The 23,894-nt window shown below is 44.3% G+C and overlaps 1 long non-coding RNA gene across 1 annotated transcript in view; it reads right to left on the reverse strand.

Moving 5' to 3' along the window:
• Positions 1 to 7,351: 7,351 nt before the first annotated feature.
• Positions 7,352 to 23,894, reverse strand: part of LOC111165570 (uncharacterized) — a 38,056-nt gene continuing 21,513 nt past the window's right edge. The window contains exon 3 of the long non-coding RNA XR_002642399.3: positions 7,352 to 11,535. This is a non-coding gene — a long non-coding RNA (uncharacterized LOC111165570). The remainder of the gene's footprint in view (positions 11,536 to 23,894) is intronic.

Genomic DNA, 23,894 nt, shown 5'->3' on the forward strand with positions numbered 1-23,894 from the left:
GCTCAGCTGAGACTCAAACCCAAGACAATCGTGGGCTTGTGGGGAGCTTGGCGAGGAGTCTCAAGAAGGGTTTCTTTTCTTTCCTTTTAGCCTTTGAGAGCCACTCTAAAAAATGTTGTTTTCTACTTAATGAGGGTTCTCAAACTAGTCTGTATTTGAGAAAGTAGAAAAGAGGAAGAATCACATGTGTAGATTTTTGTTATGGTCCCAGACGACCCATGATCATGGCCTCAAATTTTAACATAGCACAATCTAAATTGCTGGTGTTCATTCAGATGGAAGATCCCGGGCCAAGTGAGAAGGGCTATTTAGCAAACCAAGCAAAGGTTTTCTAAGCTGCAGGCCAAGAGTCTTACAAAGAACCCACAAAAATTGCACAATTAAGCCCCATCCCCCCTTTTTCACCACACATCTCTTTACACCATGAATGATTTGAAGGCTGCATGCTTTTGGATTGCCCTCATGAAGATTTAGTTTCTGCCTCAAGAAAAACCATGTCAGAAAATCGTCCTTCAGCATTCTCAGAGAACACATTTGAAAGGTTGCTACCTAAAGAGCCCAATTTTGGTTTTTCAAAATATATGTGCAAACGGACATCAAAAAAAAAAGATGGAATGATATCATCAAAATACGATAAATTGTAATCTATGGATTGAGGAATTATAGGGATTTCCATTTCCTTCATTGAGCTTTTTAATTTACTTGCCAATTAACTTTTTTTGTGATTATAAAAAATGGTGGTTTTTCTTAAGAATCCCTATGAAAATCAGTTTTCTTATCTGTAAGAAGGGGATAATCACGCCTCACATAAGATTCATGAGGATTTGATGACATAATGTATATACTGATCTTGGCATAGACCCTAAAACAGAGGTGACACCCCATAGATTGGCATCGATGCTGTGGAGGCATCAATCTATGTTATGTATTTTTAAATTACCTTTTTTCTAAAAAAAAAAACAAAAGCACAGCACACAAGTTTTACATAAAAGTGGCAGGATAATTTATTACGATATTAACTTGTAGTTTGATCTTGCTGCTTTAGGTATTTTTCCTTTTCCAGGGTCCCCCACAGGAAGATGAGTTGGGGGCTCCTTCGCCTCAGGGGCTGTGTGTGGAATGGCTGAAAACTAGAGTATGCTGGTCCCAGGACGTGGGATAGGAATTATGACTCCAGTCTGTTGTTTTACAGAAACCTCGAGCCACTGAAAAGAATTGCCCTGACAAAGTGTGTATCTCCACATGAGTGCTGGGGGAAGGGGGAGGGCAGATGGATGGGAGGAAATGGAGGAGAATATTAGAGTTCAAAGATTTTAAGAAGGCAAAATCCCCCTTAAGAGGGAGGAGGGTTAGAGACTGTCTGGGGCTCTTTGATGAAAGGGATTGGTTTCTGGCAGGTCCTGCTAGCAGTAGGGCACCCAAGCCCTGTTCCCGTACCCGGTAACTGAGTAGGGTGAGGTCCTCTGATTAAAGGGCTCTGGGATGGCAAGTATGATGCTGTCTGTCACTCACTCTAAGTGATTCCAGAATAGACCATGTGATTGGATGTATGTGAGAGTTTAAGCTTCAGCTCTAGGGGCCATCAGTTGTTTGTTGGAGACTCCCCATGCCAGGAGTACTCGGCCGACATTCGATCAAAAAGGCCACCTTCCAAAGGTGGCTCCTTCAAGCACGCCATCCACAGTGTTCCAATCAACACTGGAGGCTTTCCTAATTAGTACACAGTGAGTATCAGAAATGGGTCTTCATTGGTGGAATCAGTGACTTGTTAGCTAGCAGGAGGAGTGCCAGAAATGGTCTCTCTTCCCACCTGTAGCAGATGCCACCTGTGGTCCCCTCACCTGTACACTTTGGGCATACCAGCCCACTGCCCAGTGCCAACAGCTGCATTGCCCGGCCTATGGGCTTCCTTTTGTCACTGAAGTCCACTTTGTTGTCTGTGTGTCTGGTCACAAGTGCCAGGAAATTAATTCTTGCGTAGCCTTCAATCAATCATTAACCAGAGTTGGTGCATAAATACCCCAGCTCTCTTGGCCCTCAGATGGGATAACTCTGAGGCCTGTGCTCTACACTGGCTCCATGTGTTTTTCCTACGGAATTAACCTCTAGTAACTTACAGTGGTAATGAGCTTGACAACATACGAGGCTCACTAATCCATTCTCCTACTGGTGGTTCCTTTACCTCCTAAATGGACTACCTGGCTTATGGGAGAACCCAAACGGAAGCCTGAACAGGCCATAAGAGGCTAGCAAGGCCTAGAGCCCACATTCACTGTCAGCTCTAAACTCACGCTTGAAATGATCTTGTACCTAACCTTGAACAGGAGAGATTCAATTGCATCATTCAAGAATCCTGCCTCTGGAGTTTTGAGATTTGCCTCTAGTAAACCTTTCAAGCAAGGCGGTGGTTGGAGCACCAGAAAGGACAGAGACCCAGGGCTTCCAAGCCTGCAGGTGTATGAATTGTTCCTGTGCTTTCCTTTAAAAAAAAGTTAATAAATGTCCATGTAAATGGCAGAATTTGCTTAAAGACTTGCATTCTTTTGGCAAGGTTATAGGAAGGGTAGTTAATGCTTCCTCATCTCAAAGTTTCTCTTGGCTACAATGGCCAAGAGAACCAAAAAGAACCAAAGAGCTGTGCATGTTGGCATAGATTGCTTTGAAATTACAGGGAAACAAGCTACTGAACACCGATATATATATAGATAGATAGATAGATAGATAGATAGATAGATAGATAGATATGTAAGCGGCCACTGCTGAGCACTAAACACACCCCAGGGTTCTTCCTCAAATGTCATCTGTATAAAGTACTCAGACCTTTCACAGAGCCTTGGGAAGGCAGGAAGGAAGAATTAGTAGTAACTGAGATTGAATTCCCCCCAGCTCAGAACAGATTAAGCTGAATTCAGTAAAATATAAATTTCACTCCTTGCACCCAGATCTCTAAATTAAAACTCATACTTACACACATGAAAATTTTACATTGTCCATGTTTTTCTATAATTAACCAAACCTACACTGTGTCCTGAGTCACTGGACTTTCTAACAGGTCCGTTGACTTAAGTTATTCTCAAATTCTCCCTCCCTCCATCACCTCTAGACCAAGCAGTCTAGCATCCCTGTCTGGATCCTGCCACACCTTCTAGCTGGGATGGCTTGTTCTGGCCCTACAATGTCCCTATTCCACAACGTGCCGCAGGTAAGATGACTTGAAAGCCTGGGTGAATCCATGGCTGGGGTCTAGAATCATCTGGAGGTTTCTTCACTTATATGCAAGGTGTCAGAGGCTGGGCTTCTCTGGGATGGTTGACCAAAGCATCTACATATGGTCTCTCCTTGTAGCTCGGATTCTCTCAGCATAAGAGCTGGGTTCGGAAAGGGAGCATGCAGAGAGAGACAGTATTCAGAGAACAAGCGTTTCAAGAGCCATAGAGGAAGCTGCATGGCACTTTATGACCAAATCTCAGAAGTCACATACATAACATACTCTACTGGGCAAAGCAGTCCCAAGCCTGCCTAGATTCAAGGGGAAGGGTCCTAGACTCCCATCTCTAAATAAGAGGAGTGCCAAAGAATTTTAAGCTTTTTTTTAAAAAAACCACCACAGCCAGGATGGGGTAAGAGGTGTCAAAGGTAAATCATCCATGTATTTGAAATCCTATAGGAACTTCCCTTGAATGAGCTGAACCTTCATCCAATGCAGATGAAGCTCCGGGTGTTTGATATCGACTCAGTTCAGGAATGATTCATGTGATTGTTGCTGCCACATCCAGAGGATGAAATGGAAGGGAAGATAGCTGAAATATTAATCTATGGAGGCCTGTCTTTTCATGAGGTCTTATAAATTATACAAAGCAAGTCACTGGTTCTAAGTGGATTAGCTGCCCATCATGTAGGCAAGGTCATGGCCCATGCTCTAGTTAAGGAAGATTGTTTCCCTCCAGTTTAAATGATAATATATCTAGAGAAACTCTGAACTCAAATGCAAGCAGGCAAGCTAAGCTGAAACTTCTTATCATGAAACCAAATAAATCACCTCTCTTGGAGGCAGAGCTGTAGTTTCTTAAATTCCAAAGGAAGGAGGAAGTGAAAAATAAACCAAAATTTTAGTGAGTTGCCATCCATAGAATTTAAACTTTAATAGCTTTCCCAATCCTTCTAGGAGCCTGGATTCCATGACTTCACAGTGGTCCATCGAGGTCTTTGAAAGTTATTAGGTGATTAGCCTAATGTTATTAGCATAATGATGATTTCCATAATTATGGGATCATCTGTATCTGAAGAGTTCCTTTAAATTTTTTGAGGGATCTTAACAGCTATTAACTCATTTTATCTTCATAATCACACCATAAGATGGGCAGGACTAATAAGTCCATCTTACAGATAAAGAAAATGAGGCACTCAGGAGGGTTAATATAGTGTCCTAGTTAGCCAACAACATCTTGGCAGGCCTGCCCCTAGAATCAACTCTCCCAGCCTAATTCCTAGTTAACCAGATAATATTAATCCTGCAATTGTTTCTATGGCGCTTGAGTGAACACCAGCTTTATACTAGGGATGTTCATGGTTCCTCCCCAGACACAAAATCATAGACCAAGGCATGAGAACAAGGAGGCTTGAATTTCTTCCTAGGCAGCCTGTCCCTTGGCATCCTCTAGCATACCCTAAATCTTTCAGGGCCTGTGACTCTTCAGAACTGCTTTGAACTACAATAAAAGGCACCATAGAAATATTCCTTCCAGCTGCTGAGCTTACGAGACTAAGGGTGACTTCAGATGCCTCCCTGTATACTACCCTTTGCAACTAACAATTAACCTGGGGCCAATTCCCTTTCCTTAGAGTTCAGAATTTACTGGCTGACACCATACAGTCATCTTGTGGAGTCACTTTAGTCCTTCTCTCCCTCTACCTTCCATGTCTAACTCATCACCAAATCCTTTCTAACGCTCATAAACACACCTCTCCGCCATGGGTGTACTGGTGAATGTTTAACAACCGACTCTACCAAAAAAAAGAAAAAAAAAAGGAAACAAAACAAAACAAAACAAAAACCAGGCACCTATGATTTGTAGTGCTGGCCAATTTCTTTGGCGTAAATACCTTCACCGCTGCTGATTTCAAACTACCAATCTGAACACGTCTCCCTGCTGCTTGAGACCCAAGCCTGGTTCCTTTGCCCAGTACAATCCCAAGATCTACGGGAAGGTACACAAGTTCCTTCAGGGTCTGGAACGGTGGCTCTCAATGCTGGCTGCCCATTAGAACCACCTGAGGATTCTACCTCTATTTAAAATTTTTATATTTTGTTCATGGAGTTTTTGCATTAATTTTTATTTTTTAAACTTCTGCATTCACATATTACTTATCTTGATGACTGGGTTTGTTGCTGTCCCATTAAATTTTTTAGCCAAGGCAAGTACCTCATCTGTTTTACTCTAGTCCCTCCCCTGCTACCTGGAGAACTTTTTGAAGTCCCTGTGTCAACACAGCAACCCACACTTATTACAACAGAATCTCTGGAGGTGGGAACCAGGCATTAGTATTTTGGAAGCTTCCTGGTTGATTCTAATTCCACTTTGAGAATCACAGTCTAAGTTTCCTGACTTCTTGACTTCATTTCTCGCCCTGGGTGTACTCTACATTTTGCAATCTAGCAATACTAAATGCTTGTAGGTCCTGGAACACACCAGGCAGCTTCACACCTCCGATCACGTGTATTTACTGTTCTCTCCACTTGCAATATTCCTGCTCCCTGTGCTATCTACTGAAGCATTATTCTTTATTCCAAACATTTGCTAAGATGCTTTCCTGGGCTTCTCTCACCCCACGTTGTCAATCACCCACTGTATTAGTTATCTATTGCGTCATAACAAATTGCCACAAAACTAGCAGCTTAAAGCAACGTTGCATTTCGCATCTCCCAATGTGTGGAGATTGAGAGTCTGGGTGTGGCTTAGCCGGGTCCTCCGCTTCAGAGTTTCTCATGAGGCTGCAATCAAGATGTCAGCCAGGCCTGGGGGCTCATCTGAAAACTCATCCCTCCCCCTTCCCCTTCAGTCCTTCCTGAGATGGGGGTTTACTGCCAGTTATTTGCCTCTTTTTCTCTCAGCTCCATTTCTGCCCTGTGCTCTGCTCTGTGTCACTCAGGGTTGGAATCCTGCAAAACCAATTTCCCAGACTCCTTCGCCAGCTGGCTCCCAGGCAGGTTCTTCTAACGGGAAGAAGTGGTGGGTGACTGGGAAGGTGAGAAGGAGATAGAAGACATTTTTCTCCTGAGTGTGGCATCTTTATCAGCGGGGGGAGGGGCTGGCTCCAGGCTCTAGGGACTTTGGTGATTCTAGAGGGGCTTCTGGAGTTTCAGCAGTGGCTCTCTTCCAGCAAATTCTCCAGCTGCGTCAGTGGAGAGCAGGTCTCCGGGCTCTGATGATGTGCCTCCTGCCGACTGTCGCTCAGCCTAAGAGTGTCTGTGACTTTCCACAGTGAGTTGCTAATCTCTAGCTTACCTCATGTCATAGGTTGCGTTGTCTGGAAGCCAATGCTGATGTGGAGTTTGGGGGGCAGGATATTTATTAAGGATCAACATCTGTGGGAGAGAGCAAGAGGCAGCAGGATCGGGTAGAGGGAGAAGACAAACTGCGACTCTGGTCATTATTCAAGGGCAGTTACTACCAGACAAGAGGAGCAAATGAAAGCTCATGTGGTGATGGAAGTTGGAGTCTCAGAAAGAGAGAAAAGGGCCAGAGGTCAGCTGCCAGCATGCTCACTTCCCTCACACACATACCGGGGTCAAACATGAGGAGGGCAGCAATGGAAGGAACTAGAAACACCAAGAGAGATGTGGAGGGTTCTAAGCCCGGGGAGGGTGCGTTGCTCCTTGCTTCCTGTGGAAAGTTGCAAGCCCCTCAGAGCGAGCCCCGTGTTCAACCTGATGCTTGTACGTGTGGTCTCACAAAGGTCGTGATTTTAAATCGGAAGAAGGAACCAGAGACGAAGGGGAAAAATGCATGCCGATCAGTCAGCCCCCTTTAAGAGCTGTCCCAGACGTTCCACCCAGTGACCAATATAGGCTGGAAAATGTGGTTTTGATTTGACCATATTGCTGCCCCAAATAAAATAGTATTTTGTTTATCAGGCAGGAGAGGAAAATGGATACTCGGTAGGCAATTAGCAGTCCTCACCACAGATGGTGATAGTAAATTGGCAAATTCTGAGTATATTCTTTCTTGCCAAAATTAAAAGTTGACATCATTATGGCAGTCCCCTTGATTTTTAAAACATTATATTGGTCTGTGAAATACAAAACCCAGACCCAGAGCTCTTAATTATTTTGCCGTACAAGCTTGGACTAGGATACACGATTCTTTGATAAAAATTAGCAAATGTGGGCTTCCCTGGTGGCGCAATGGTTGAGAGTCCGCCTGCCGATGCAGGGGACACGGGTTCGTGCCCTGGTCCGGGAAGATCCCACATGCCACGGAGCGGCTGGGCCCGGTGAGCCATGGCCGCTGAGCCTGCGCGTCCGGAGCCTGTGCTCCGCAACGGGAGAGGCCACAACAGTGAGAGGCCCGCGTACCACAAAAAAAAGAAAAGAAAAAAAAATTAGCAAATGTGACAAACTCATCTAGGCTGAATGGCTGATGGGAAAAGAGTCTAGGAGACCTGCGCCCCATGCACGCAGCCTTTTCGTCCTGCTTCTCTCGAGTGACCAGGTGTTAACTGTGGCCTTTGGAGACACTTCTGCTTTCCCATGTCCATGTGGTGGGCCATGTGGGAGACGACAGTGGTGCAGCCTCTGGAGCCCCCCAGCCTTCTGGCCCATCTCCTGGTCCTGCTTGCTCTGCCCTGTTCTCCCGTCAGCCTGAGTGGCCTGCCCTTCCTGGCATTTATCTAACATCTTGCCTCCATGGCTTTCCTTGAACTGCTGCCAGTTGTATTCTTGCCAATCCCCTGTGGCCGTGTGGGAAAATTCCTTCCATCTCTCCAGGCTCAACGCAGATGCCGCCTCCTCTACGAAGTCTCTGAGCTCCCTCCAGCTTGATGCAGCCCTTCTTGTCTGAGCTCCCAGAGAACTTCACTGGTACCTCTATTAGGACAAGTATTATGCTTCATCCATATTATGGTTATTTGGGCATGTGTTTGATTCCTTTAAGTGAGCATCTTTGTCTTATTTATCTTTTTTTAATCATTTAAAAAAAATTGATGTATAGTTGATTTACAATATTGTGTTAGTTTCAGATCAATGTAAGTCCAGAACCTAGAATAGTACCTGGTACACAGAAGGTACTCAATACATGTTTGTTGAAAGAATAGATATATAAAAAATGCAGAATGAATAGCTATTATAGTTGAAGAATGCAGAGTGAATGGATGAACATATAAAAGAATGGAGAATGAATGAATGAAGAGAGAAGAAATGAGAAAGAAAGAAAGGAAGGAAGGAAGGAAGGAAGGAAGGAAGGAAGGAAGGAAGGAAGAAAGGGAAAGAAAGAGAAAAGGATGAACAAATGAATGAATGAATAAATAAATGATCGTGCTACTCCTTCTGGGTGAGCATCTTCCGGCCTCAGCCTTGACAGCCTCCAGGGTGGATAACTCACAGACTCAGCAGCACTCACACCTTCTCTTTGTCAGGTTTTCCCTGACAGGAGCCCTCTCTTGTCATCGCTCGTTATCTTTGCTATCCCCGAGCTGCCTTGTGTCCTCTCCCCTACAGATCAAGAAGGGAATCCAACTTACCAGGCTCAGCATCACCAACGGGGAAGAGCAAACCTCAGCTGCCTGCAACCAGAGGGCAGCTGGAGTGACAGCCAAGCACACGTCTTTCCAAGAGGAACAAAGACGGGCACAGAGTCCAGGGGTGTCCAGGCAGACTGGACCTGCCATTAACGTGAGGGAAGGCCTGTGTCTTCCCACAGCTGGGGCGGGTAATCAGGCCGCATTTCAGGCCAAAAGAAAGAACCACCTTGGCAAAATTCAAACGCGTCCTATTTTGTTGGATGCTAAACTGAAACGACAAAATGCAGCCAACCAAGCAACTTACTAACCAAATAAGTAAACAGATAAAGAAAAGCCAACTAAAACAATCCCTGACACCTTAACTTAGAAAAGCAGCTTTTCTTTTTAAGGGTAAACCTTATCTTTTCCAAGACTGCGTTTGTTTTCAGCAGGTTCCACAGAAATATAAGGGAAAGCTACAACTCTCCGATCCTGCTAATAATCGGAATTCTCCCTAACCGCCCCCCCCTCTCCTCTCCACCCCACGCTCTGCCCCCCTCTTCTCTGAGTCTTGCCCCTGTGTCTCTTTCTCTCTCTCTGTCCCTCCCTTCCCAACACTCACCATTGGGCAAGGCCCTAGTGCCTTTCCCTTTTCCCACATGTCTGCCTAGAACTACATTTCCCTGCCCATGACATCAGACCTAGGGCTATGATCAGACTGAGTATTTGGGTACAGGAGATATTTCATTTTAAAGTATTTAACAGGCATTAACTAACCCATCTTCACTGGTGAGGGAGGCGGCTTCCCCGCCCTCACAGAGGGGCTGGGTTCTCAGCCCCTTAGCATACCCTGTGCTTTGCTTTGTGAAAGGGGGGGAAACAGGAAAGGAAAAATGCATCTGCCACATCAAATTGGTATTCCTTGCACAAGTCCCGTTTCCTAGAAAGGCACCTCCTTATCAGATTCCAGACCTGAGTCACAGCTTCTATTTGAGGCTTGACCCACACAGAGGTAATTCTTTCCACCCATTTCTCCTTCCAGCTAATGGCAATGTGAAGGGTAGGAGGGTGTTTCTACACCGAGAATAATGAAAAAAAAACCCCAAATCTCCACCAATGCTGGAATGAGGCAGTGACATGCAAATGACGCAAGGCAGGGAGCCGGCCGATGGGGGCTGCTCTCCAGATGTGCTGATGTCAGTAGCACACTGAGCTCTGAGTGGCTGGGAGAAAGCATGGCGAGGAATGATTGAGACCAAGACTCGGGAGAACACGCGCGTGCGTGCGTGCACGCGTGCGTGCATGTGTGCAGGATGGAAAAGTGGGAGGGTGGGTGCACGAGACCAACACTGCCTGTGGGTGCGCCCTAGCCCATGATTTGAAAAGCCACTCTGGTCATCCCAAGAACCTTCTGCAGGAAGACAGCACAGGCTTGGGGGTAAAATTGGTTTTCTATTTTTAAAATGTTCTGCTTTGTCAATTGTCCAGGTAGCTTTTGACTACATAAGGCGCAAGGCCACTGAGCTGCTTATAAACCTCTGTGTATCTGTGTCTTTGCCCCAAACACAACTTTTGTTACAAAAGCTTTGTTTTGTGGTTTGATTGTTCTTAAGGCCGATCTCTGTGTTGTCCTCACTCGCCCTTTCCCTGTGCTGAGCACCTTCCCCGCATGCCAGAGACCTAGGCCGTGTGGTCGTACGATGCCGGGCACCACAATTCCATGAGAGTGTCTGGAGATGCCTCCTCTGCTTTCTCTTTCTCTTAGAGACACAGAACTTCAAAGCTGGCAGGGCCATTAGAGATCATCTGGGGTCAACTTGCTCATCTTATAGATGAGGAAACTAAAGCCCAGGGAAGAGTGCTGGCTCCTGAGAAGCCAGCCAGGTGGACCCTGGAATACGGTTCTCTTACCAGACGCGCTCAAAATCCATTGCAAGCTTCTTGAGGGCAGTTCAACTAATTTGTTGCCTACTTTGCCTGCATCTCCCATACCTTCTTCTCGAAGGTCCCTTCTGTGTGGGCAGCCAGCCCCATAACCCCATCTGCTAGCCTCCATTGTTGGGGACCAAAAATGGATGGCTGATCTGAGTTGTACTATTTGATAAGTCTCTTCCAGGAACTGGGAATTTAAGTAAGTATCTGTCGTGCCTGAATGGAGAGAACGTGTCAGGGCCTCAAGGTAGGTCCGATTTTTCCCATGTACAAGAAGAAATAGAAAATGCCAGTTGCTGGGACACAAGGATTTAAGGGCCTCATAGAGAGGGCCAGGGGAAAATGGCTCACTCACCTGTTTCCCAGTAGATTTTAAGTCCTGGTTCCATTCCTTATGGGTCCTGCTGCTCTCCCTGCCCTCGAGTTCTGGGAGAGAACCACAAACCCTTCCAATACGTGCTCCTTTTTGCTTAAGACAGTTTGAATAGATTTCTGTCACTTGCTCCCAAGTCCATATACTACTCATGCTTTCACTGCCAGCTTCTAATGCAATGCCTTCTGTATTAGTTATCTATTGCTGTGCAACAAATTACTCCAAAACACAGCAGCTAAAAAGAGACAGGAAAAAGAAAACCCAATTACCTCACAGTCTCTGACGGTCAGGAATCTGCATGTGGCTTAGCTGGGTCCTCTGGCTCAGCGTCCCTCACAAGGCTGCAATCAAAGTATCGCTAGGGTTCCAGTCCCATCTCAAGGCTCGACTGGTGGAGGACCTGCTCCCAGGCCCACTGGCCTGGCTGCTGGCAGGCCTCAGAAGATATGCCTCCGGCTCACGCACATGGGCCTCTTTGCAGGGTTGCCTTAGGACGTGGTGGCTGGCTACTCCTAGAGCAGGAAACGCAAGAGAGAGTGAGGGAAAGGACCCAGAACAGGAGCCAGTCTTTTCACAGCTTAATCTTGGAAGTGACATCCCAGCGCTTCTGCCATATTCTATCTGTTAGAAGTGAGTCACTGGGTCCAGCCCACCCTTGACGGGGAGAGGATTTCACAAAGGCATCAATGCCCAAAGGCAGGGATCATGGGGCCGCTTTCTTGAAGTTCTACACCTGAGCTCAGATTAATACTCAAAGTTTTCTGAATGCATATTTACCACGGTTACTCTGTGTTTTCTGGGCCCCTTTTGTCTCTTCCTTATGTTTCTGGAGCACCATCTGATTGAATAGGGTACATAAGCCAGTCTCCTTCCTAACAAGTACACATGATGACCAAAGACCAAACTTCTCTCATCATCTAGGTTGCAAATTCCTTGAAAGCAGGAATTCTGTCTTATACTTTGTGATGCTCTGAAAACCATATGCAGTGAATAAATGTATAATTGTTGTTGAATGGATCAGTGTGATACACCAGAAAGAGCTCTACATGGGTCTCTGGCATCCACGTTCTACTTATGGCTCAGCATTCAACTATTTTGACCTTGGGTACGTCGCGACTTCTTAGGGCCTTGGTTTTCCCCCCTTTAAAACAAGGAGATTAGACCAGAAGTTCTTTAAGGCTGTGGTAATCAGTAATATGTTCTAAAAAATTCCTCCTCATTTAAAGTCCCTTTGAGGAAGCGTATCAGGCACATCTGGTGACCCTCATCATCGCCTTGGCCCACGTGTAATTTCAGCCGCGTCTGCGGTGGGTACACTCATCTCAAGCCGAGAGTGTTCATCTTCTTTCTGCCCCCGGGCCTTCTCCACCCATATGGGAGTTTGCCTGGTCTGTGTGTGTGTGTGTGTGTGTGTGTGTGTGTGTGTGCACTTCAGAAGTTGGATGGAGTTAGCACCCCCAGCGGCAATCCTCAGCCAGGGTCAGATGGCAGCTAGTGGCTAAATGCCTCAGCCTTCTGTCCTTCCAGTGGATAATTCTGCAAGGCATTCCCTACACTTCTTGTGAAATCAGCCCCTGTTGCCCTCTGTTATATTCGTGTTTCTTTCCTCCCCAAATCACTCTCTCCTTTTCTTCACTCTTAATTGCTGGGATCACCTCTTAAATAAACTACCTTCACCCAGGACCTTGTGTCATGCTCTCCTTTCAAGAGAACCCAGGCTAAGAAAGAAGCCATTTCTTTCTCTGCCCATCTTTCACCATTAAAGCTACACCATGCAGAAGCTTGGGTCATGAAGACAAAAATGTGACACGAGTGGAGGAGTCCTAACCAGACCAGAAAAGTCTGCTCCTTCGGGCCCTCTCTGTACCAAAGTTTCAGAGCAGAGAGTTGTCTGATGGGAGTGAAAGTGAAAGCCAAGAGCAGAAGTGCAGTCATCCACTCTGCCTGGGACTCCAGGAGGAGCCCACCCAGCACGGCACACCTGCAATCACCTAGGGCAGGGAGTGGTTAGGCAGACAGCAAGCCCCAGTTAGCATCCCTGAGATATCCTGGGAAATACTTGGCATGCGAGAGATCCCACACATGCCTACAAGCCCCCTAGGAGAACACAGATGTTGGCAAGATGCTAGCTGAAGAGCTCACCAGAGGGGTCACCACCATGGACTGAAAGAGATCCTAGAGTCAAGGGAACTGGTTGGGCTACCTGAGCGGGAGACTAAATAAGATCATGGCCATGCCTCACGGGGTCTTCAATAGCAGCCAGGGCTGAGGAGGACCCTAGCCACCAGGGAGGGCCACAAGGCCCTGGGAGAGGATACCACAAGATCACTAACCACTGACTTCAGCAGTTGCTGGCACTGTGAACATCTATTGCTGTGGCGGCATGAAGGACCCAGAGAGTGGAACAGTGGCGCCGAATGGATCCTGACCGCCCCTAACCGTAAGGATGTGACATACTCCCTCCCCATACCCAGGTGTGATCTTGGAGAGGATCAAGAGGGGGAGAACAAAATGGAAAGAGTAGCTATTTCAAGCAAAGGAGTCTGGATTTCCAAAAGAGACTGTTTAACTGACTGGAGTAAAACAGGCTTACCAGGTCAGAGCCAAGTTTAATACTGACTTCCAGTTCTGTGGCCCACTTCCATGTGTGTGCATGTGCCCTCCCATGGACACACACGCACGTGCAAAGGCACGTTGGGCTCATGAGAAAGCTCCAGTCTGCTATAGAAAATTCCTTTGCAGGTCTGAGTGGAGCATGGAGAAATCTTCCTGGGTGCCAGTGGGGCAGGGAATTTGGAGGGACTCGTCCACAGAGGCAGGGTCTCCCAGCTGGGGCAGCTTTCCATGCTTGCGCCAGGCTCAGTGGGGCTGGAAAAGGCACATCAGCTGCAAACTCATCTCCAAGTGCCTGGTTTTACCTGGGAGGCAGAAGTCAGGGCTCTTAACGCACTCAGCAAGAGCTGTGAAGGAAGGGCAGGGGTGGTGGGAATCCCGGCATTTGCCCCTTTCATCTCCGTGGGCAGTCCCGATTTCCCTGGCCCCCGTCTCGGCTTTATCAAGGCTATCTGAGTCCCCCCCTATCTTTTCTGGCCTCCTCTGGGATGCCTCCTCTGCCATGACAGTTGCTGAGGGTTCCCCAGGGCAGGTGGAAGCAAGATTTGCTTTTCAAGCTCTGCCCACTTATTGATCTCCTGTCTGAGAAATGTCAGCCGCAGCCAGGAGCTTTCCCCGCTAAGGCACTTAGCTTGGAAGCCTGTGGTATCTGCCTGTATAAACCCTCCACCTCCTGCCTCTCTGGTTTCCGAACTCTCCCCACCTCCACCTTGGGAAAAGTCTTCTAAGATGAGATGGCAAGAATCAAACAGCGACGTGCTTTGAACACTGGGACGGGAACCAGATTTAAATTGGGCAAAAGCCGTGAGCTCAGAGCGGGCACATTTCACTTCCTGCCATCCCTCCCCCGTCTCTGCATCTTGTCGCGGGGAGCAGGTAAGGCAATCTCCCCGAGGAGGCTGGCCAGTGGGGCTCTGGTCCGGGAAGGGGGCAGATAAAGGCAACCCATTATTCCAGCTGCTGTCCCCTCTCCCCACACCCCAGCTCTGATAACAATTTAAATGCAGGACTGGGAGAAGAGAAAGGGAAGAGAAGACTGTGTGTTTAGTGGTTAAACCTTTTAAAGTTTAAGTGCATAAACAGGGCCTTCTCCGTATCTGTCTATAGCAATTCCCATGACAGTTACAGCAAAATTATAGAAACTGGGTCGTTTATATAACCCTTTGTATTGTCAAAGCACATTAAATGTCTGCCTTCCTGCACCCTGCCGAGCTGTCTTCAGCTGTCAGATCCCCATACTGCAGCTCGGCACACTGAGTATAAAGGACTTTGGCAATGCCTACGCGGGGAATGCCGGACCCTCAAGTGCAGCTAAGGTTTGGAAAGGGAGATTTCAATTTCCTCTAAGCATGAGTCCCAAGGTTTCAAATATATTGAAACCTCTGCTTTCCAGCCAAATGCTTTGTCACCTGGCTAGTGAGTTTATTTCCCAAATGCGCAAACATGACATTTGTCTTTTATTCTGGACAGGGTTGAGAGAGCTCCTTCATCTATCTATTCATCTGATAAAGAAGGATTTATTGAAAGTTTTCTAAAATGCTAGTACCAGGAATAATATGCACCAGCCACTGTTTAAACGACTTTGTATCTATTAACTCTTTTTATCCTCATTTTAATCCAGTGAGGTAGACACTATTAGTATCCCCATTTTACAGATGAGGAAACTGAGGTGGGGCAAGGTATGTTGTGGTGTGCTGTCCAGACGGCCCTTCATGACTGAGGCAGTCATTCCCCCAGCTGCTGGGAGTATGGACAGCAGACAGTTCACATATAAAAAATTTTAAATGAAGACTGTATGTATTTAAGGTGTACAACACTTAATGCCCCTCTAGAAACTGTCATTAAGGTCACACCCCCTTCCTGGGGGCGACCCACATTCAATGACAGGCCCACGCAGGGGTATAAAGGCCCGCCATCTTGCCTCAATTCTTCAGACCAACTCCACAGAGCCACCCCAGATCCTCTGCTCCCTGGGGGTCCACCGAGGTCTCCTTTGTGACTGCATTGCAGCTCAACCCCTCCCTTAGCCCAGTCCTGCCTCTTTTACCCCGCCCCGCCTCCATTGCTGTGTATCCCAAGGGCCCTCCTCAATGAACCTCTTGCACTCACATCTCCATCTCCATTTCAGAGTGTGTCTCCCAGGGCTCACACCTGAGGTAGGAGGAGAAGTAACCTCCAGCTTGTCAAGGACATGTGGCTAGTGCGCTGTGAAGGTAGTTTCTACCTTCTTATCCAGTGGCCACTAATGTGTGGGAAGCTCTTCTCTGCTCAACCCTGGGCCTGGTACTTCATCCCTATTCTTTGACTCATGTATTTATTTTGGCCGTGCTGTGAAGCATGCGGGATGTTAGTTCCCGGACCAGGGATTGAACCCGTGCCCCCTGCAGTGGAAGTGCAGAGTCCTAACCACTGGACCACCAGGGAATTCCCTCTTTGACTCATTTAATCCTTCAACCTTCGGGATATCACTACCCCATTCTGCATACAGGGGCCTGAGGCTCGAGATGTTAAGCAAGGGGGTGGGGGCTTCAGCAGACTTTGAGTCTGGGTCTCTTGGCTTGCTTGGCAGCCCCAGGCCCAGCCCTGCAACCTGCTCACACCCCGTCCAAGACTTTAGGTTGGGAGCAGGGCAGGATGCTCTTCTATATAAGAGTTTGCTCCTGCCCAGGAAGTGATGCCATCTGCAGCTTCACTCCGCCTCTCTGCCTGAACCCCGAAGCTCTAGAATTCTGAGAGTCTGAGCAGTTGTACGGGCGCCATCAATGCCATCAGAATCCTGCCCTTGGTAAAGCTTCTGCACATGTGGCCCCTCTGTCAGGCTTAGACCTCCCTGTCATCCTGTGAATCAGGCAGCGTGGGCCTTGTGATCCCTGTTCCACAGATGGGAACACTGAGACACAGGGCAAGGGTCAAATCACTAGCCGGTCCATGGCAGAACTGGGACTTGAACTTAGGTTTTTTTGTTATAAGTCCCGTGCTCTTTCCACCTTGCCCTGCCCTACTCAGTCTCCATACGACCACCTCCTTTCCTTGGCTCCTTTCCTGTTGTGCACATATGTATCAGGAAGTTCATTCCTGGAGGAATCAGGGACAGCAATTGGTGTGATTTGTGGGGTTCTGATAAACTCCCTAAACTCTAAATGCTCCCTTCCACCACTGAAACCTGAATTTCCACCACTACAGTCAGCCCTGAGAGCTAATGTTCACCTTTTCCTTGAAATCTTTTGACGTGCAAAAAGCAACTGGAACTCTTCTACAATGCTAATGGGAATGTAAAATGGTTTTTAAAAAAACTTCGGAAAATTTGCAAAAGTTGAACAGTTTCTTAAAGACTTAAACATACGCTTTCATTCCCACTCCTGGGTATTTACCCAAGGGGAAAAAAATCATACATCCAAAGACTTGTCCATGAATGCTCAGAGAAGCTTTATTTGCAATGCCCCAGACCTGGAAATAACCCAAATGCCCATCAACTGGTGAATAGATAAACTATTTGTGGTATATCTATATTTTTCAGCAATAAAAAGGAACAAACTATAGATCCATGCAATAACATGGATGAATCTCAAAAACATGGTAAGTGAAAGGAGCCAGATACATAAAAACACAAACTGTGTGATTCCATTTACATAAAGTTCTAGAACAGGCGAAACACATCTATGTTGATGGAGGTCAGAATAGTGATTACCTTCGCTGGTGGATGTTTTGACTGGAGAGGGGCACGGGGAATTTTCTAGGGAGATGGAAATTTCCTTTATCTTAGTGCGGTAGTGTTCACATAGGTGCACACATTTGTCAAAACTCATCAAACTGTACACTTCAAATGTGTGCATTTTGTATGTTAATTATACATCTGTAAAGCTGATTTAAAAAATAAATCACTGACCCAGTGGACGTGGTATTCTTGACCTCTGTTCTCTGGAGTCTCTGGGATCCATAAAACAATACATGCAATTGTGAGCGTAGGTGTATACTACAGGAAAAGGGCTCTCGTTTTCCTCAGGTTCTACTGACAAGCGTGTCTGCAACTCAATGTTAACATAGACACACAAGAAACAAAGCACCTAAAGTAACCATTCTGCGTGACAAACCCAGCCGATGATTTCCTTCACAGAACTTGGTAGTCTTTGGAGACTAGATTCCTGCAGACGCAGGACCATGGCAGAAAGGGAGAGGTTCCAAAACGGGGTACAAGGCCAATCTCCCACTGTGGAGGGGAGGAAGGGCTGAGGGTCAGGTCTAGACCCTAAGAATCACCAGGCTGCGGGTCCATCCACCTCACTACAAATAACTCAATTTCATTTCTTTTTATGGCTGAGTAATATTCCATTGTATATATGTGCCACATCTTCTTTATCCATTCATCTGTTGATGGACACTTAGGTTGTTTCCATGTCCTGGCTATTGTAAATAGAGCTGCAATGAACCGTTTGGCACATGACTCTTTTTGAATTATGGCTTTCTCAGGGTATATGCCCAGTAGTGGGATTGCTGGGTCATATGGTAGTTCTATTTGTAGTTTTTTAAGGAACCTCCATACTGTTCTCCATAGTGGCTGTATCCATTTACATTCCCACCAACAGTACAAGAGGGTTCCCTTGTCTCCACACCCTCTCCAGCATTTATTGTTTCTAAATTTTTTGATGATGGCCATTCTGACCGGTGTGAGGTGATACCTCATTGTAGTTTTGATTTGCATTTCTCTAATGATTAATGATGTTGAGCATCCTTTCATGTGTTTGTTGGCAGTCTGTGTATCTTCTTTGGAGAAATGTCTATTTAGGTCTTCTGCCCATTTTTGGATTGGGTTGTTTGTGTTTTTGTTATTGAGCTGCGTGAGCTGCTTGTAAATTTTGGAGATTAATCCTTTGTCAGTTGCTTCTGTCATACAGAGTGAAGTAAGTCAGAAAGAGAAGGACAAACACCGTACGCTAATACAAATATATGGAATCTAAGAAAAAAAAAATGTCATGAAGAGCTTAGGGGTAGGACGGGAATAAAGACACAGACCTACTACAGAATGGACTTGAGGACATGGGGAGGGGGAAGGGTAAGCTGTGACAAAGTGAGAGGGTGGCATGGACATATATACACTACTAAACGTAAGGTAGATAGCTAGTGGGAAGCAGCCGCATGGCACAGGGAGATCACCTCGGTGCTCTGTGACCACCTAGAGGGGTGGGATAGGGAGGGTGGGAGGGAGACGCAAGAGGGAAGAGATATGGGAACATATGTATATGTATAACTGATTCACTTTGTTGTAAAGCAGAAACTAACACACCATTGTAAAGCAATTATACTCCAATAAAGATGTTAAAAAAGAAACAAAAAACTTGTGGATGGGTCCAAAGCAGCATTATTTGTAATAGCCAAAGAGTGGGAAAAATCCAAATGTCCATCAACTGATGAATGAAAAACTAAATGTGGTATATCTATGTAATGAAGTATTATTTAACAGTAAAAAGGAATGATGTACTGGTGTATACTATAATGGTAATGAATTTTAGAAACAGGCTCAGTGAAAGAAGTCACAGACCATATACTGCATGGTTCCATTTATGTGAAATCTCCAGAATAGGTAGCCCTATAGAGACAGAAGGTAGATTAGTGTTTGCCTAGGGCTGGGAATGAGATGTTGGGGAGAAATAGGAACTGGCTGCTAATTGGTACATCCATTCTGTGGATGAAGATGTGTTCTAAAATTGATTGTGGTGATAGCTGCACAACTCTGAAAATACTAAAATCTGTCGAATTTTACAATTTAAATTGGTAAATTGTATAGCATGCAAACTATATCTCAATAAACTTGTTAAAAAATTAAAGCTCTAACCTACAAAAAAAGAAAAAAAAGAATCACCAGGCTGTTTCACCTTGCCTGCCAGTAAGATGGAGGAGAAGCCACAATCGCTTAGGTGTCTACAGCTTATACAGGTTTGAAATCACAATCTTGTCATGCCTGTTTAAACCACCACAATGCAGTGAAATCCTATTATCTGCCATATATTACTGTACTGACAGATGTGGGAGGGAACTGCGGACACCATCAGACACACCTCATTCCCTCGGGAACCGGGGAGCTTGGGAAATTCTGTCCTGGCAGAAGCCCCTTTGAACAGTCATCTGAACACTCCAGACTTCAGCTGGGATGGGGAATGGGTTATGTCAGAGCAGCACCTGGGGTAAGGCAGCACGTGTGTGCCTGTGTGAGCATGTGCACATGCTCGCAAGCACTGTGCTGGTGCTTTGTGAGATATTTCAGAAACTAGCAGCAGCAGCAGTGCTTGGGAAGTTGAAAAGCTGAAACCTGTGAATCAATCCAAGTACAAAGCTCTCAGTTTCTAATTTGGTACCTGTTTCCAACACCTTGCGAAGAGTCAATCTGTGCAGAACCTCACACTCTTGGCATTTCTGGTACTCAGTTCTAGGAGGATGCAGTAACAGCAGGTGTCTAAACCATTGATTTCTTTTAGAAGATCCTACACCATCAATGACATCCAATCTGCTCTTGTAAATACTCAGGAACTTTTCAATGGCCAGACTCAAAACACTCAATAAGAAGCTAAAACTTCTGTCTTCTACGGGCTACAGTTGAAGCAGACCCCGGGGATATTTTAACTCATTCTTTCAACGTATATTTATCAAACATCTACTATGGGTCAGGCCATGAATGTACAGGAGGAAACAGGCCAAAAACCCCCCTGCCTTCATGGAGCTCACATTCTAGAGGATTAATGAATACATTATATATTATGTTAGATAATATAGTAGGAGAAAAATAAAGCAGAAAATGGCAAAAGTGGGGCTGCAATTTCAGAGAGGGTGGTCATGAAAGATCTCATTGAAAAGAGGACAGTTAAGCAAAGACTTTTAGAGGTGAGGGAGTCAGCTCTGTGGGTAGCTGGAAAGACTGTCCTAGGGAACAAGACCAGCCAGTGCAAAGGCTAGGAAGCAGAAGCATGCTGGAATATTAGAGGAACAGCAAAGAGGCCAATGTGGCCAGAATCAAATGAGCAAGGGAGGCTAGAACTGTGAGATGAAACTAGGGAGGCAGTAAGGGCCAGATTGTGTAGGTCCCTGTAGGCCACTGTAAAACCTGGACTCTGTAAGGACATTGTGAGGGAGATGGAGGGTTCCAAACAGAGGAAGGAATTGCTCCAACTTCAGCTTTAAATGGATCATTCTGGCTGCTGTACTTAGAACAGACTATAGCAGAGGTTGGGCAAAAAGAGTCTGTGAATGTAAAGAGAGATCAATGGAAACTATCCAATCTGAAAAACAGACAGAAAAAATACTGGAAAAAAATGAATAGAGCCTCAGGGAGCTGTGTGGTCTAGCATTTACATCATCAGAGACCCAGAGGAGAGGAGAAAGAGTACAACACTGAGAAAATATTTGAAGAAATAATGGTTGAAAGCTTCCCAAGTTTGGCAAAGGACATAAACCTATATATTCAAGAAGCTGAGTGAATCCAAAATAGGACCAACCCAAAGAAATCCATGACTAGACACCTCATAAACTGGTGAAAACTAAAAATGAAAAACTCTTGAAAGCTGCCTGAGAAAAACAAAGCATTACCTATAGGGAAACAACAATTTAACAATTTGAATGACTGCAGATAGCTCACACAAATGATGGAGGCCAAAAGGAAGTGGCACAACATTTTTAAAGTGCTAAAAACAACAACAACAAAACCTGTGAACACAGTTCTAAATTGAGCAAAAGTATACTTCAGAAATAAATGAAGGTGAAATTAAGATATTCTCAGATGATAGAAAATTAAGAGAATTTGTAACCACAGAGCTCTCAAAGAACTGCTAAAGGAAGTTTCTCAAACCAAAAGGAAATGATAACAGAAGAAAACTTGGAATATCAGAAATAAAGGAAGAGCAACAGAAATGGTCAACAACTGAGTAAATACAATAGATTATTCTTCTATTTTGAGATATTTAAAATATGTTTGACCGTTGAAAGCAAAAATTATAACGTTATCTTCTGGGGGTTTTGATACACATTGATATAATATACAAGATGGATACAGCACAGAAGAGGGAAGGTAAAAGATTTTAAACAGTGGTAGATTTTGTACATCCCAATTAAAGTGGCAAATCATTCATTCCAAATTGATGGTGAAGAGTTATGTATATATTTTATAATACCCAGAGCAACCACTAAAATAACTACATGAGATACAGTCAAAATCACAATAGATAAATTAAAATTGAATACCAAAAATTCAAATAACACTATGACTCGATGCAATGTGGTATTCTGGATTGACTCTCAGAATAGAAAAACAGGATGAGTAGAAAAATTGGTGAAATCTAAATAAATTCTGGAGTTTAATTAATAAAAGTGTGCCAATTTTTGGTTTCTTGATTTTGACAAACATCATAGTAATGTAAGCTGTTGACATTAGAGGAAACTGGGTGAGGGATATGAGAACTCTCTCTGTATTATCATTGCAACTTTTCTGTCAATCTAAAAGTTTTCTAAAATAAAGGCTTTACTTAGAAAACGTTCAAATAACCCCCAGTTAGGCAAGAAAGGGCAAACAGAAGAACAAAAGCCAGAGGGAACCAATAGGAACCAAATAATAAAATGGTAGAGTTAATCAAACATATCAAAAATTACATTAATATAGATGGTCTAAAAATACTGATTAAAAGAAAGATGGTCAGAATTGATAAATAAAAGAAAAACATGACCCAACTATACACTGTCTACAAGAAACTCATTTCAAATATAATGATACAGGTAGGGTAAAAATTAAAGGAGAAAAAAGATGTACCATGCAAACACTAATCAAAAGAAAGCTGGAGTGGCGCTATTAATATCAGACAAAAGAGATTTCAGAGAAGAGAAAATTACCGAAGATCAAGAGGGACATTACATAACAATAAAAGGATCAATTCTCCAAGGAGACAGAACAGTGCTAAATGTGCATGCACCTAACAAAAGAGTTTCTACTACACGAAGCAAAAACTGACAAAACTAAAAAGAGGAACAGACAACTCCACAATTATAGTTAGAAACTTTTCAACACTTAATAGATAGAACTGGTAGGCAGAAAACCAGCAAGCATATAGATTAAACAATGATGTCAAACAACTGGATCTAATCAACATTTATAGAACATTCCATGCAACAACAGGAGAATACGGAGCTTTTTCAAGTGAACATGAAACATTCACCAAGATAGACAGTATACTACAAGTCTTAACAAATTTAAAAGAATTGAAATTATACAAAGTGTGCTCTCATACCATAATGGAATTAAACTAAAAATCAGTAATAGAAAGGTAATAGGAAAAGCATCAAACACTGGGAAAGTTAACAGCATACTTCTAAATAATCTTTGGATCAAAAAGGAAATATCAGGGAAAATTTAAATATATTTTGAACTGCATGAAAATAAAAAGGCAACATATTGAAATTTGTGTGATATATCTATGGCAGTGCTTAGAGGGAAATTTATAGCTTTAAATGCTTACATTAGAAAAGGAGAGTTCTCAAATAATAACCAATAGCTTCCATCTTAGAAAAAGAAAAACAATCTAAATCCAAATCAAGCAGAAGGAAGGAAATAATAAAGAGTAGAAATCAATAAAATGGAAAACAAATAAGCAATAGATAAAACCAATCAAACCAAAAACTAGTTCTTTGAAAAGATCAAAACAATTGATAAATCTCTAGCAGGACTGACAAAAAGGGAAAAAGAGAGAGAAAACACAAATTTCCAATCCCAGGGAAGAAAGAGGGAATGTCACTACAGACTCTGCAAATATTAAAAAGATAATAAGGGAATAATATGGGCCGCTCTATGCATATGAATTTGATAACTTAGATAAAATGGACCAAACAATTCCTTGCAAATCACAAATTAGCAAAACTCACCCAAGATGAAATAGATCAATTAACTATTTAAGAAATTAAAGCTGTCATTAAAAACCTTCCAAAAGAGAAATCTCTAGGATCAGATGGTAAATTCTACCAAACATTTAAAGAAGAAATAACATCAATTCTATAAAATATCTTCCAGAGAATAGCAGAGCATGGAACACTTCCCGACACATTTTGTGTGGCCAACACTACTCTGATACCAAAGACAAAGAGGGTAGAAAACTACACACTAATATTTCTCATAAACATAGACACAAAAATCCTCAATGAAATATTAGCAAATTGAACCCATCAATATATAAAACCATAGCACAACCAAGTGGGATTTAGCTCAGAAGCTCAAGGTTAAAAAATGGAT

The sequence above is a fragment of the Delphinapterus leucas genome, chromosome X, assembly GCF_059928025.1.
Source record: "Delphinapterus leucas isolate spDelLeu-1000000601 "Yukka" chromosome X, BTC_Dleu_Yukka2, whole genome shotgun sequence".
NCBI lineage: Eukaryota > Metazoa > Chordata > Mammalia > Artiodactyla > Monodontidae > Delphinapterus > Delphinapterus leucas.